This window comes from Canis aureus, chromosome 10 (genome assembly GCF_053574225.1).
Source record: "Canis aureus isolate CA01 chromosome 10, VMU_Caureus_v.1.0, whole genome shotgun sequence".
Classification (NCBI taxonomy): Eukaryota; Metazoa; Chordata; class Mammalia; order Carnivora; family Canidae; genus Canis; species Canis aureus.
The window spans coordinates 32,343,160-32,359,795 of record NC_135620.1 but is presented as its reverse complement, the minus strand read 5'-3'; the positions used below and the strand labels follow the sequence as shown (position 1 = coordinate 32,359,795).

Genomic DNA, 16,636 nt, shown 5'->3' with positions numbered 1-16,636 from the left:
ACCCCAGAGGTTGTGATTGAATTGACCTGGGTGGGCCTGTTCATCAGAACTGTTAAAAGGTAATTCTAGGTAGTGTTCAGCCATGGGTGAGACTGCTCATCTAACGGATGTTTCACAACACAGTTTTTGATGAAGAATAGTTCAATAAATAAATAATTTGTAATTACCATTTTTAAGAATATTTTCCTCTCTCCATTTAAAAATCAATACCCTGTTATTTTTTTTCCTTCAACCTTTTCAAGAAGTGGCATATAGAACATCGTGATGGCATTTTTTTATAAAGTCAGAAAGCTGTCTAATCAAATCAAAGAGATAAAGTTCTTTTTATTTCCATCACTTCACTCATTTTCTAGACTGTAATCTCCTTGAAGGGAGGAACTGTGCTTCTGTGTCCCCAATACTGGGCATCACACCAGATACACATTATGTGCTTTAAAAACTATGTGTTGAACAAATGAGTGGATACATTCATTTCTCATAAGTAAGAAAAACAGATTAGATCAAGAACAGACAGAAACAGCCCATGAAGATGACATTCTTTGCCTGCAAGCTACTGGAAACAGGAGAACAGGAGGAGGAATACAAGCAACACCATCTGTTTCTTTTCTTTTTTTTAAGATTTTATTTATTTATTCATGAGAGAAACATAGAGGCAGGGACATAGAGGGAGAAGCAGCCTCCCTACAAGGAACCCAATGCAGGACTGGATCCCAGGAGCCCAGGATCATGCCCTGAACCATAGGCAGATGCTCAACCACTGAGCCACCCAGGTGCCCTGACACCATCTGTTTCTTTGACTTGTTTTCCACATTGCACAGTTGTCTCATATTCATGCACATTCCTTTCTCTTCATAGTTGAAAATGAAGAAAGGTGATGAGGGTGGTACAGAATAACTTTGGTTCTAGGAACCATTGTCTGTCTCTTGATTTCAGATATCTCTGGAAAACAAAAGTGAGTCTAATCCTTTGACCACACATTTTAGTATTTATAATGGGCTCAGGAGTTACTATACTCAAATATACAAAGTAAATGTAGCTTTTAAATCTCTATAACTCATTTTCATCCTAGACCTTTCTTATGGCTGAGAAAAATTGAAGTTAGGCTAATGGAATAAAAACTTTCTTATTGGGATCCCTGGGTGGCGCAGTGGTTTGGCGCCTGCCTTTGGCCCAGGGCGCGATCCTAGAGACCCAAGATCGAATCCCACGTCAGGCTCCCGGTGCATGGAGCCTGCTTCTCCCTCTGCCTATGTCTCTGCCTCTCTCTCTCTCTCTCTCTCTCTCTCTCTGTATGACTATCATAAATTAAAAAAAATTTTTTTTTTTAAAAACTTTCTTATTTTATTAACTGGATCTTTTAATTATGTAACTTAGTCTCTTAGAATTAAAGTTTATTTGTTAGATTTTCTATTCCTCTCGTGTTCCTCTTTGAGATAGCATGTGAGTACATAGTGTACCTCCCACTGCTTGGACAATATGGCAAACGGATAGAAAAGGGTTCACCTCTACCTGAAATCCTTGGGATCCTTCCTGGTGTCTGCTGTAAGTAGGTCTAGTTTGCATCAGTATTTGCAACTGTGATGATGTTTACAGGCTCATTTTGACACTGGGTCGTATATTCACTTGGCTCTGGTGACATTCATTCGTTTTCAGACTCAGAGTCACCACCTGCATCTTGGGACCCCAGGTATCTGCTCATCAAATGGATCTGCCAGCTGCAGCAACTTCATGTCCTTGATGCTCTAAGACTTTCCTAAACGTGCTTTATACTCGCAAAGATTTCTTGCACTCTCAAGATATTGCTCCAAGATGAGGACAGGCTTTCAAATGAGTGACTAGGGCTTTCAGATTTCAAATTTTTACTCAGGCTAAGTCTCTCTTCTGCTCACAATGCAACAAAACTGGAAGAAGGATTTTTAATGCTTGATTTCTCTTTCTGACTTTTCTTTATCCAACTGATCAGGGCCATATAGGTCTAGGTCTAGACAGCCCAAGCTAAAAAGTATTGGAAAGTTCTTTGCCTTTCACCCCTCAAAAACCTAGCTTTCCAGATAATTTTCTGGGAGCACAAAATTTATCTATGACAGTTAACTCCTGGAAAGACTTGACTTCTCAAGGTCATACTATCAAACTTGTCCAGAAATAGTCACTTTCAGAGTAAATATCATTATCTCAATTTATTTCTTATATTTCATTTCTTTATTAGTTTTCTCACCTCCACAAACTAAGTTAAATGAGGACATACATTTTATTAGTCTTATTAAACATTTTATGCCTACCACATAAGACTGTGATTTTGTTTTTGCAGTAGACAGTATCATTAAACTATTCACTGAATAGATGAATGGATGGATAAATGGATAGATAGATGGGTAGATGTCTGTATATCTGTATGTGTGTATAGATGGCTGTATATGTAGAAATATGGACTAAATCATTAATTAACATTTCAGCTTTAGACTGAGAAGAAAGTAAGAAAAGAGGATATAAGGAGAAAATAAAATGGCATATGTTTCACAGAACAAAAATAAAATCTCTGGATACATTTTTGCTAACATATTAAAACAAAAACAATAGGTTTGATACTTAAAGTTTAGAATATCAATTACATATGTTTCCATATATTAACATACTTACATAATTATATAGCTGAGGAATATAATCAAAATATTATAATAATTATATCTGGATGGGATTTTGAATAAATTTTACTTTGTCAATATGTTTAAATCTATTTTTTTAAGATTTTTATTTATTTATTCATGAGAGACAGAGAGAGAAAGAGAGAGAGAGGCAGAGACACAGAGAGAGGGAGAAGCTGGCTCCATGCAGGGAGCCTGACATGGGACTTGATTCTGGGTCTCCAGGATCACACCCTGGGCTGAAGATGGTGCTAAACCGCTGAGCCACCCAGGCTGCCCTGTTTATATCTATTTTACAGATTTTTCTACCATGATCATATTTTATCTTGTATATAGCAGAAAAAAGCAATTCATATTATTTTATAAATATATATGTAGATGTGTACACATTTAATTTATCTGAAAATTTAATAGGTTTCATGAAGAAATTGACATGGTCCTTAAGGAATTTCTCAGAAGGCTAAAATGTTAATCACTAACGTTGTCCAAATATAACAGTACTTAAGAAGTATTCCTTGTCACAGTGTAAACTCTGTAGACAGATGGAATGTATATAGCAAAGAAAAGTAAATATTGTTAAAATGGGTGTGTTTATTATTATATATTACCTTTATAAAAAAGGGTATTTCTGTTTTTCTATTCTCCCAGAGATGGACTGGCTAATCTTATTTATATTTTGTTAGATAAGTTTAGCAGTGTTGTAGTTTAAGACATGGATTTTTCATTTATTTATTTTGCTAACAAAAGAGCAAAAGAAACTATGATTGTCCCAAAGGTACACCACATGCCAAAGTTTATCCTGAAGTGAATTCTTTATGAGCATATTATAATCATTTAGAGAAAGAGATTGATAATAGAAATACTGACAAGCTGCTCTTATGCTGTATAGATACGTCCTTAGCTGATTCATTAATACCTAATGAAGTCAGGCCCATGTCTTTTTCAAATCAAATTCTTCCTCTCCAGTGAAGATAGGTCAAAATATTGAAGAAGCCCTGTGCTCTCCAGTAGAAACAAAATAGATTACGCTGACACCTCCATTGGTTTAATGAGAGTGTGGCAGCAGAGAGCGGTCGGATGGAGTGCTTTGTCAAAGAGACTAAGGTCTATTTTTAGACAATGTGGGTTGCCTTTTATATTCATCCCGCCTAATAGCAGGGGGAATGCAGAAAGTTCCTGAGTACTGAAATAGAAAAAGTAAGAATGAAAGCAGCTCAGATTTGATCAGCACCTAAGTCCACCTTATTGTTACCAATTCTTTGCCTTCACTTAACATTTCTTTCTTTCTTGATTCTCTCTCTCTCTCTCTCTCTTTCTCTCTCTCTCTCTCTCTCTTTTCAGTTACAGCCTGGAGCCTGCCATTATCCTTTGTTTAATGTAACAGCAACCCCAGAGTTGTACGCATTAAAATGATGTGTTTGGTGACTTTGTTGTTTTATTTCCTAGAGTTCCAAGTGGCTTGTAGGGAATGTTGGTTTGACATTTTAGAACTCTCTGTCCTGATAGAACTGGGTATATTGTCTTGAGGAGATTTTTTTTTTTTTTATGTTGAGGAGATTTTTGAATTGTGAAAAATTATACTACAGCTTGCTCAATACTAATTTGTATTTAAAAGTGTGAACAATTTAGAATGTCCACAATCAATAGTGAAGTCTTGCCTTTAATGGGACAAATGTTAATTATTGAATCTGTGGATATATGTGCCATTTTTATGCACTTTCATTGCAGATGCTTCATTATAGGTAAGTGGGGAAACTGGATTCCAGGTTGGGACATTAGGATGCCTAGGACTGCCTGGGTTCAATCCCAGTTTACCACTTACTAAATATGTGATTTTTTGCAAGTGATTTCACCTCTCCTTGCCTTGTTTTCCCAATTGATAAAATTGCAGCAATAATAAATTAAAGCACTTAAAGTAGTGCTTGCCTCATCATAAACAATAAATGCTAAACTTTTAATTCAAAAATGAATTTTATTGTACCACTAAGTATATAAGTTAATTTGCATTATGAATTTAATAAATTAATTCTCAGATAAAATTGAATTTCCTATTTCTAGTAAGCTAACAGTAGTTTACTGTTTTTGTTATTTTGATAAACAGAAGACTATACCACAAAAAAGGACATAATTTTATAATCAAAGTGATTTTTTTCAAAGTTCGTAAGTAAATATTTTAAGCAAGTGTCAAGTGTTACATTCCAGGTAGAGATATTCTATTGTTAGATTTCAACAGAGAACTGGATTTCCAATAAACTTTCTTAATCTGGAATTAAGTGTTAACACTTATATATACTGATCGGCAACAAATACTCAAAAATGCCGCATCACAGAGATTCAAAAATTAATGTACACATCATTACAAACAAGACTAATGTGGCAATACTGACTGTGTGGATTTTAAATTGTAGTTTTTGTCCTACATAAAAGGTGATCTGTGCTCTCTAATACTGCTTACTGAAGATGGAATATAAAATAATGAGATGATTATATTAGATGACAATAGCTTATAAAAAAGACCCAAATGGGTGGCCTGGGTGGCTCAGTGGTTTAGCGCTGCCTTCAGTCCAGGGCCTGATCCTGGAGACCCAGGATGGAGTCCCACATCGGGCTCCCTGCATGGAGCCTGCTTCTCCCTCTGCCTCTGCCATTCTCTCTCTCTCTCTCTCTCTCTCTGTGTCTCTCATAAATAAATAAATAAATAAATAAATAAATAAATAAATACCCAAATGTAGTGACTTAAAACAACAATAAACAGACTCTTCACAGTTTCTCTGGACCAAGATTCAGGCATGGCTTAAGTGGGTGGTTATGGCTGAGAGTCTCTAATGAGTTTGCAGTCAGATATCAACTGCAGGCTTTTTGGAAAGTGTAAGATTCTATTCCAAGGAGTTCTGTTCACAAGACTGGGAAGTTGGTGCTAGTTGTTGAGGGGAGTCTTTAGTTCCTCCTCACATATCTCCACACCCTTTTTTTTTTTTTTTTATCTGCTCTATCTGCTCATGACATGGCAGCTGGTTTCCCCCAGAGTAAGTGGTGCAACAGAGATCCAGTGTGTACGGATGTATGTTTATATATACAAGTCATATAGTAACACTCCTGCTACATTATGTAAATTAGAATGAAGAGACTAAATTCAGTGTACATTCATAAACACATTAGTCTTCACCTTTTAAAAGGAAAAGTAATAAGAAATTGTGAATATAATTTAAAATGACCACACTAACCTAATAATTGGCTTTAATATTGCAGAGATCCTTTAAAAAAGTTTATTAAAAAAAGAATTTATGAAAACGTTGGAAACTTTGTAAAGAATATACATGAGTTACATAGGGAAGGCATAGAATAAATAATGTCCTAATGTCTTAAAGTCTTAGAATTTAACAGTGTAACACTTTTAGATACTGCCACACTCTGTACAATATCTCTCTTTTATACTTTTCTAGGATGTACAGGAGAATGTAATAAAATTTGACACATTTTACCAACAAAATCACATTACAAGAACTTAGTACAGTGATTATACAAATGCTAATCTTTCTATATAACATGTTTATCAACTAAAGATTAGTTTAACATTTATCAGACTCATTTCTGAGATTTAAACATTCTCTGTATAAAAATTTAAAAGTAAGTATATATTAACTTTGTTACTATTTATTATGATGAATGTATTACTTGTTTTTCTACTTGACATATAATTTTAATTATGGTAGGCTTATGAGTTATTTTTCATACAATATGCTCATATTAGTCATTCTGTAATATACTTTTTACATTGGTTCATGTTAAGTGATCTATATTATTTATGCACTTGCATATTAATTACTTATTTTAGGTGCACATTTATATACATTTATATTTTATTCTTGTGTTATAGTCATTATGAGATGTCTGAAATGAGATGTGAGCTAGGGACACTCTGATCCTCAGAGTAAACATTGGGCACAATTCCAGTTTTCCGCTATAGGAGTCTAGAGACTCCAAGTTCATTGCACTTTCTGTAATCGCCCAATGAGTTTCTTCCCATTTACATCACCTCTCTAAAACCTTTGAGAGCTGTTTCAGTTCCCCTGTGTCATCTGAATATACACCTTCACCCCTTTAGTGATCCACCTCTCTCCTACCCAAATATTCCTGAACATGCATGTTCTACTTTGTCAACTTTACCAGCACTGGCTGTGTGCTAGAGACTTCAAATTCTTTACCACATGGACTGCTCTCTGGGCTGCTTAAGTGTCCTTAGGCCACGGCAGCTGGCTGCCTCTAGCCTCTAGAGTAATTAATGAGAGAGAGACAAAGACAGAGAAAGAGAAAGAAACACACACACACACACACACAGAATGTAAAAGACAGAAGCCATAGCCTTTTACTACCTAATCTTGTAAATGATATATTATTACTTCTGCTGTACTCTGTTGGTCATGTAGACCAATGTGAGAGGGGCTTTCATAAGAACATGAAATTCTTCATGTTATGAAAATTTGAATTTTCATAAGAACATGAAACCAGTAGGAAGACATCACTGGGGACCATATTGAAGGTTGCTTGCCACAGTCTGGCCTCTGTACCCCACAGACATGGCTCATATGTACAGATTATGTTAAATGTACTTACCTCCTCTCAAAGTTACAAGAGGCAGAAGAAGCATGATCTGCTACAAATCACCTGTCATGGTGTGGGCTTCTACTTACCCTATTTCTGACTCACTCCCATCCCCCTCCACCCCGCCCCCCCCCCCTCACACACACACTCTCTCTCTCTCTCAAAATTAACCGGCAAATTGCTCCACTTCATTTGAGCATAACGTAGCTATGTGTGTTACAAACCAGCTAAGGGCTTGCTTTCTACTCTATGTAGACTCACCACAGGTAGCTTTCTTTTTAAGAGGTATTCCAGCTATAAAAGGAGTTTGACTTCATCTCAGTTTATTTGACTCTTTCATTCCCATATTTATCATAGTGCTTGTATATGGCAGGAAAGGAGTGCTAAATTAAAACAAATAATTATTTCCAAGACAGTAGTATATACTTAAGTATGTATACTTTGTAAAGGTGTTTATTACATCCTGTTCAACAACTAAAGCATACTGAGTCAGCATTAAAAAAATGATGAAAGCTAGGAAAACTCTTAACTGTCATAAGTCAATGATATATTAGAATGGAGTAGCTATAAAAAGCTTTGTTGCAAGGATCCATAATTTCTGAAAAGTTTCATGGAATGTCCATTCTTCCACCTACAGAATTTTTCTTTTTATTTTCAGTACTCTAAAAAAGTTGGTTTCAATAATATATAAAATAAGCACTAAATTACCAAATGTCTTAGGAATGAGCATTCCCAGTTTTAACTGCTGACCACCAACATAAATGTTTTCAGTGATGAATGTTGCCTCAATATATTTTTTACTCTATTTTGTACAGTCTTTTATCACTGTAGTCACTTTAAATACACAACACAGTAGTGTGTAGATGAGATGTCAGCCCAGCATAAAACAGAATCTTTCCCTTTCCATCTCTTACTTTTAAACATGGTCTCTATTGTTCCAGCGTATTTTTTACTTTTAGATTATAGATTTTTTACTTTTAGATTATAGATTATAATTACCTGTATTTCCATGTTACATGAATTATGCAAGTAAGTACCTTCCACAAGATGTGAATGAAAAGGTTGTGATCAGATCCACATACTTAAGCCAGCTTTAGCAAAATTGTGAGGTGGTAGATCTTCCACACATCCCCACTTTTTTGTGCTCTTCTAGAATATTCCCCACCTTATATACCCCTACATAAACATAAACGCATCCTTCTTCATTAGTTATACAAGAATAGGAGTGGTTAATATATATTGGCATTTAAGTATGTCAGAGTCAGTCCTGAATTGGGAAGCAAGAATGCCTTCCAAGATCTCTAAAACATATATTTTTTTGAGAGAGAGAGATAAAGTGAGCACATGTGTGGGGGTGAGGGAGGGTCAGAGGAGAAGGAGCTAGAGAATCTTAAGCATGCTCTACACCCAGTGCAGAGCTCCACAGGGGGCTCGATCTCACAACCCTGAGATCATGACCTGAGCCTAAATCAAGAGTTGGATGCTTAATCGACTGAGCCACCATGTGCCCCTAAAATATAGAATATTTTAAAGTTTGAAAATAATAGCTAATATTTATTGAGCACTTAACAATATAGGCTTTATGTTAAATGTTTAAACGTTCTTATTTTGTCTTTTAAAAACGATACTATTGTTCCTTTTCTCCAGAGAAGGAATGAATCTGATACATAAGTTAAGTCATGCTAGGCCACTGAGCTCTTAAGGGACAGAACTGGGAGGTGAGCTGGGTCATCTTTTACCTCAGAACTTTGATGCTTTAAACACTGTTAGATACTAATACCAGATGACCAAAATGAAAACACAGGAATTGTTTTTTCTTGAGATTTGCCTTCTTTCCCTTCCCTCTTTCCCTCTTAAACTGTGCAGAAAGTCTGCTATGAGCTCCCTTGTAGCCCAGCCTCCAAAAAATGCAGTTCTTCTTGTTCTTCTTTTGTGCTGTTTGACATTACTATCATCACGCACTTCCTTCTCTTGAATTTGATGCTCACTTATAGAGCTTTAAGGGATCTATTCTTTCCTTTCTTTTCTGAATGTTCTCTGCTCTCAGTCTGCACTTTTCTAAGAAGTGCTGACCTACTTTGTACAATTCTTTATAAAGAAAGGTCTGGAAGTCTTGTTTCTCAGACTGCTTCAATTTCCATTTCCAGCTCTCCTCTCCCTACCATAAAGTCTGATTTGGCTCCAGAAAGTTGATATATATGCTCTCTGTAGTTCCAGTTTATTTTTATTTTCTCATACAGTTTTGTCTTCAGTATAATACCTTTTATTGTTTAGTTGTATTGTTACTTGTACTATTTCTGTCAACTCGGACCAGATTTACTGAATGGGTTTTTATTGGCAATCAGTTAATATTTTCTCCTATTTTGTGTTTTGCAAGTGACCATGTCCACACAAAAAACACATCTTTGCCGTCACTACAGCACAGTTCTGCAAACATGTAAGTGATGCCTATGTGTGTGTGTGTGTTTTTAAAGATTTTATTTATTTATTCATAGAGACAGAGAGAGACAGAAGGAAAAGCAGGCTCCACACAAGGAGTCTGCCGCAGGACTCGATCCTCAGTCTCCAGGATCACACCCTAGGCCGCAGGCAGCGCTAAACCACTGCGCTACCGGGGCTGCCCTCTGTGTTGTGCATCATGTTTAGACATGCCAGGTAAACTGTGATACCTGACTTAAGAAACCCACAGTTAAGTAGGAAACATATATTTCAGATGAACTATAGACAAAACATGCTGTTATCTTTGCTATAAAGAGAAGGTAAACCTGATCTATGCTGACAGGGAAAGATTAATAAAGAAATGGGGAAATATTAATAAAGAAATGGGCTTTGTGCTAAGGATAGGCATGATTTTTGATGGTACAAACTGAAAGGAAGGACGCTATTTCATATGGAAGAAACATCTTTGATAATAACTCTAACACTGAGGTAGGAATCTCAAATATTTCAGTGGTTTTTTGAGTAGCTGGCTAATTGGAATATAAGTTGTATGGGGCAATAGAAAAGAAAGAGCTGAAAAAGAAGATTTGAGTCAGTTTGTATAAGGCTATAAGTCCTACTCTAAGAAGATAAAAGTTTATATAAGAGAAATGGAGAACCATTGAAAATATTAGAAATCTAGAAATGTCCATATCAAAATCCAACACTAAATCAAAATGCACATAAATGTGCCAAGTTTAAACTATCTTTTAGCAATATTATTTGTAACTGAATACAGCACAAAAATCATACTGAAAAAGGATGGTAGATATTCTTCTAAAATTTTGTGGTTACTTCAACTAAACATGGCTAGCCAAAATCATGATTTTTATTATCAAATAATGTTTGATTGAATTATGTTTTTCCTATGATTATGGCCTTCTGACCTAGTAAGAAATGATTACTGATAATTATTATTAATAGTATCAAAAATCTAGTCAATTTAGCTGATTCAAAACAGGATACTAGAGTTGGAGGGGTTGTGCACAAGTGGTATCACACATACATAATAGGTAATTTTGCTGCTGAAAAGACTATTGCTAAGACAATATGATGTACTAATAAGACAAGATGATGTACTGGGGCACCTGGTGGCTCTGTGGATTAAGCACCCAGGTCTTTATTTTGATTCAGGTCATGATCTCAGGGTTGTGAGATGGAACTCCACTTTGGGCTCCATGCTTAAGACTCTCTTCCTATTGCTCTACTCCTCTCCCCAACTTCTCTCTCTCTTAAAGAAAAAAAAGTGGGAATAAAAAAAGACTAGTATGATGCACCAACTTCTGCATAGCCCAGGAAATTGTTTGAAATGTATTTCTGGGGCAACTTTGGACCAGAGATGCAAACTTGGATGTTGGCATTCTTTTGGTAATTGAATCCTTAAGAATGGGTGAGAGAGCAGACAATGGAGGAGAAACTCACAGAACACAAGTAAAAGGATTAGGTAAGTAAGACAAAAACTAATAATGAAACAAGAAAACAAAAGTCAAAGAGACAATAATTTGAAGTGTAGAGAATCGTCAACTCTATTGGTTGTTTTATAGATATCAGTAGAAACAGCAATGGAAGTAGAATATTGGATTTGGAAAATAAGTCATTGGAGACCTTAAGAAGGACACTAACCACATTTTAATGATTAAAGAAAGGATTCTTAAAGTACTCTTGAATAATCTGTGCCTTCTGTTAGTATGGATGGACTTTGTGAAATCTGTCAATCATAATTAGGTGCTAGTACAACAAAAGTAATCTATAAACAAAGCAAGATGAATATCACCAAAGTTGTAGGCTTTTAAATTCGTGTGCAAACAAAAAGGAGAAAGGTTTAGTCACTCCTTGTCTGAATTTATATGGAAAGTTGAAATAGATTATTTACATATTAGAAAGTATTTTTGCTACCCTTCTTGATACTAGCTATTATTTTATTTTCATGTATCCCTTATCTGTGTGTGTCTCCAAAGTCAATTTATACTTTATTATTTCTTTTAAGATTTTATTTATCTATTCATGAGTACACAGAGAGAGAGAGAGAGAGAGAGAGAGAGACACAGGCAGAAGGAGAAGCAGGCTCCATACAGGAAGCCCGATGTGGGACTCAATCCCCGGACTCCAGGATCATGCCCTGGGCCCAAGGCAGGTGCCAAACTACTGAGTCACCCAGGGATCCCCCAATTTATACACTTTGAACTACTACAGTCCTGTGTCGATGATAGTGGCCACAGAGACATTCCAATTTAGCTTTATGTTTATATATAAAACATTAAATAAGAGTGTGGCTTTTGTTTTCAAGTAATCAATAAGTCAGCATATGATATTTTCTAAGTGAACTGAGTACTAACTGTTTCCAAAAAACTAAAGTTTGCCAAGGGCTAAGGCAGCTGAAAAACTGTTTGGGAAGTCTGCAAAACTTGGACTAGTTATTAAAGGAGGAAGGAATGTAAAGAAGGCATTGCAGGAAGAATAAAGACACAAAGGAAAATGTACTTAATATGTTCAAAGACTATTTGTTTGCTATGACTGCCATAATGAAGTGCCACATACTAGGTAGCTTAACAGAAATTTATTGTCTCAGTTCAGTTCAGGTGTTTAGAAGTCTGAGATCAAGGTGTTAGCAAATTAGTTCCTTCTTCGGGCTGTGGGGGGAACAATTTGTCTCACACTTCTTTCCTGCTTTCTGGTGGTTCGCTGGAATTTTTGGCATTTCTTGGCTTCTGTTATGTCATTCTGATTCTGCCTTTATCTTCATATGGCATTCTCTCTGTGTGTGCATGTCTGTGTCCAAATTTCTCCCTTTTATGCATACCAATAACCAAACACCAATCGTAATGGATTACAGGCTTACTTATTATCCCAGTAAGGTCTACTATTAACTAGTTACACCTGCAACCATCCTATTTCCAAATAAGGACACTTTCTGACATATTAAGGGTAAGGACCACAGCATATGAATTTTGAGGAGACACAATTCAGCCTATAATAGAGCTCAGTGAACAAATCATTTTGTCTGAGGCAAAAGGCTCATATGGAAGACAAGTGGAGGAGAATACCAGACGGAAAGCTGGGACCAGAAAGAGGAGAATCTGGAGTTTAAAAATGATCAGACTCGATCCTGGAGACAGTTAACACTGCTGCTTTTACAGACTTATTGTAGCCTCCAAGGTCTTTCTCCAAACACAATGTCAAACAGAAGCACAGTATATAAACTAGATAGAAAGTGGAGTATCTCTGGCTGTTGTCCAATGTGAGATCTATGGCTCTCCACATTCCTGTCCCTCTCATTTCTGTGACAGTTACTGGGAATTGTAGGCCTCCCTGGAGCTGAATTTGAAAACTTCTACTTCAGAGATTAATCTAGAAAAACAGGTTAGACATAGCAGAAGAGGAGACCTAAATAGATTTCTACACTAGAGTAGCAATAAGGAAATGAGGCCAGATTGGGGTGGTACCAGTGAGAAAGGGGAAGTTAATGACTCTACTAATGTAAATGGTACAGTACAATGTTTGAATGATAGTATGATGGTGACTGTAAGAGGGAATAAGAATAACATGAATAATATTTTTAATTAATAAATGATTACAATATATTAATTTTGACTCCATGTCGAGCTGTGTCCTATTTGCTCAAGTTCATTAAGCTAATACACTGGGATTTGAGAATAAAGCTGGTGTGGGAATCTTCTTGATTTTGAAACCTCTTTTCTCTATTACAGATCTTCCTTGCTCTCAAAGATCACACTAATATCTTGAATCTAGGCAACTAAAGAACTTTAATACCATTTACAGAATTGTGACATGTTTGTGTTTAAAGAAATGGTAATTATCTTTTGCCACATTATTAAGAGCACTAAGAAGAAATGTCCTGGGGGCCATTACAGACATGAGAATTGTGTTCAAGACAGAAGTCTTGTGACACCATTTGTGTCAGCTGTTCTACTACCATCCAAAGTTCAGTGCTTTGCTAAGAGGATTCACAGGACTCAGCAGATAGCTGTACTCATGACTGATAATTATTGCAGGAACACAGTAAGAATACATAGCTTAGTGAGTGAGGAAGCAAGATATATCAGATTGCTTCTAGAGAGATCCATGTGCATCCTTCCTATGCTCTCCGAAAGGATGTCACATCAAGTATGCTGTCCTCCAGACATGAAATACAACACACATACAGTGTTCCTTCCCAAGAAAATCCATGTGAGACTTAGAGTTTAAGGAATTTGGGGGCTGGTGGGGTGGGGGGTGTGTGATTACATAGGCAATCTCGACCTACCCACAACTATCAAAATTCTAGAATCCCAGAAAGAAAACAGATGTTCACCGTCAATCACATTGTTTGTACAGTCTAATTTGGCTGGTATAATAAAACAACCTTATCAGTTACTGACCATAAATGACCATATTTATGAATTCAACCATCTACCAAAATTGGTAATAAATTGATTGTAAAGTTTGAAGTGATGAGGAAAGCTAAGCTACATAAAGCTATATCACTTAAGGAATGAAATTTATCAATGATCAACCTGGGAAAATGAGGGAAAGACTGTTAGGTATAAAAAATTAAGAATGAATCTGAAGATAGGAGATATCAAATATTATTGTCAAATTGTAACAGACATAATATGTGAATAACATATCTTGGTAAGACAAATAGAGAAATAGGTAAGGAAATTGCATTCAATTTTCCTAAACCTTTACAACACCATGAATATATACTTTCCTTTTGCTTCCCAGTTTAATTATTGGATTATCAGATTGATATATGGACCCCACTTTTGAATGCATACCTAAGGCTAAAGAAAATATGACTTCTCTATATTATTATAAAAACCTAATTTAAAAATTCAGTCTTCACAAATTATGTTTTATAGGTACAAAAGTAATAGCATAACTTACCAATTGCAATTATAGTAACATTATTTGTGCATTTTTATTGTTTTTACTCAAAGTACTTTATCATAAGTTTCAATAATTTTCATGCTAGCATCTATTTTTATATCAGTATCCATATTTATATTTATATCTTTACCCACATAAGATTTTCATATTGCTAACTGATAGTTTTGCTAGGGATTAAAAAATAATTAACTTGTTTTCTTTTGATCACACAAATTTCTCCTCACAATGATTTTAATGACACAGTGATTATAATGATCTATATATATATATATATGATATATATAGTATATGTACACCATATGTATGACATATGATATATACATATATATGGATATGATATATATGATGTATATATATATTATAGTACTATATATATACATCATATATATACATCATATATATACATATATATATATGGCAATAATGTTCATTAAGAGAATAGCTAAGGAATATGGCAATATTATAACAGTGTCCTAACACTGTTACCTTTGTCCTAACAAAGGTAATTGATTATATTACCTTTGTCAGATTCCACTTATGGAACCTCAGGAACCCTAGTATCCTTCAAATCAATTCTGCCTTGGAAAATCTTCAGTATATGCATCAAATGGGACCCTAAATACAGTACTGAAGATAATACACAATCACTTTCACTCTCTGCAATGATTACTTGGCTGCTGCTTTGATGTGTCTTTTCTTTTCTTTCCTTTAGATTGTTACTCTTTTTCTTAATATTCCCACAAATATATTTATTTGTACTATCACGCCAAACATAAATTCCAGAAAAATGTTGTGCTCTGAAAAAAAGTGTTCAAATAGCAAGATTTATTGAAAAATATGGTTAAGAGAGAGCACTCAAAAAAACTTTCATATTACAGTATTAACAAAAACAATAGTAATTTTAGCAAAAATAGTACCATACTTTAAAAGGCATGCAAAGTTCCTAGTAAACCAAAATTATAGTGTGTAAAAAATAGCTTTTCTAAAAAAAAAAAAAAAAAAAAAAAAAATAGCTTTTCTAAAAAGCAAAGGAAGGATGTACGTAGTTTTTTGTTTTTTGTTTTTGTTTTTGTTTTTTTTAGGATATACATAGTTTGATTTTTTTAAAAAAATAATTCTTAGGAAGGACTAAGACCTCAAAATTAAAGAATCAATGAATAAATGTCCAAAATTTCAGAAAACTGCACAAGAAGCACCAATTTAGTATATGTGGCCAATCTGTGCCAAAGGAAAAAAATATGAGGTGAATGTGTGCATGTGTGCAATACTGCATTCTTCCAAAATCTGCTATGTTTAGCTATGTAGTGTACTTTGCTTTCAGAAACAATATTTGGTAGCACACAATATTAATGTTTTGGTAAAATTATATAATAAAATAATTCTCTTTACCAAAAATATATGTACTATTTTTATTATAGAAGTATGCATTAAAAGAGTAACTTCTCCTAACTTGTATTATGCATTATATTAAAAATTATGTTTAAGTATAACAAAGGATACAACAAATCATGGCTGAATTCTGTGCTCTGGTTCTGTTTTACTTTGATAGTTTTTTAGAGTTCCCCCACTTTAAGACTAAAAGAACAAGTTACAGAGGTTGAACAAGAAGCCTACCCAAGGGTGGTCTTCAAATTAAACTCTTCCTTTTAGCAATCAATTCTTGTTTCTTGACCAAGTTTTACAATTCAACTCTCTCTTCCATCAAAGAGTCTCCCTGGTTCTTCAAACAAGTAAATAGTTTCAAGTAAGTTTGATCAGCCCTCCAAAAGCAGGCTGGGTACATCTGAATTTATGCTAGTTACATAACACAGATCTTCATCCTAGGATTTCCACCTCACATTTAAAGAGATTTTTTTAAGATTATTTATTTATTCATGAGAGACACAGAGAGAGAGGCAGAGGCATAGGCAGAGGGAGAAGCAGGCTCCCCACAGGAAGCCTGATGCAAGACTCAATCCCAGGACCCCAGGATCCTGACCTGAGCCAAAGGCAGACGCTCAATCACTGAGCCACCCAGGTGTCCC

The 16,636-nt window shown here is 35.2% G+C and overlaps 1 protein-coding gene across 35 annotated transcripts in view; it reads left to right on the top strand.

Annotated features, from left to right (window-relative positions):
* Window positions 1-16,636, top strand: part of PTPRD (protein tyrosine phosphatase receptor type D) — a 2,191,141-nt gene that overhangs the window by 455,727 nt on the left and 1,718,778 nt on the right. The gene's annotated exons all lie outside the window — the stretch shown is intronic.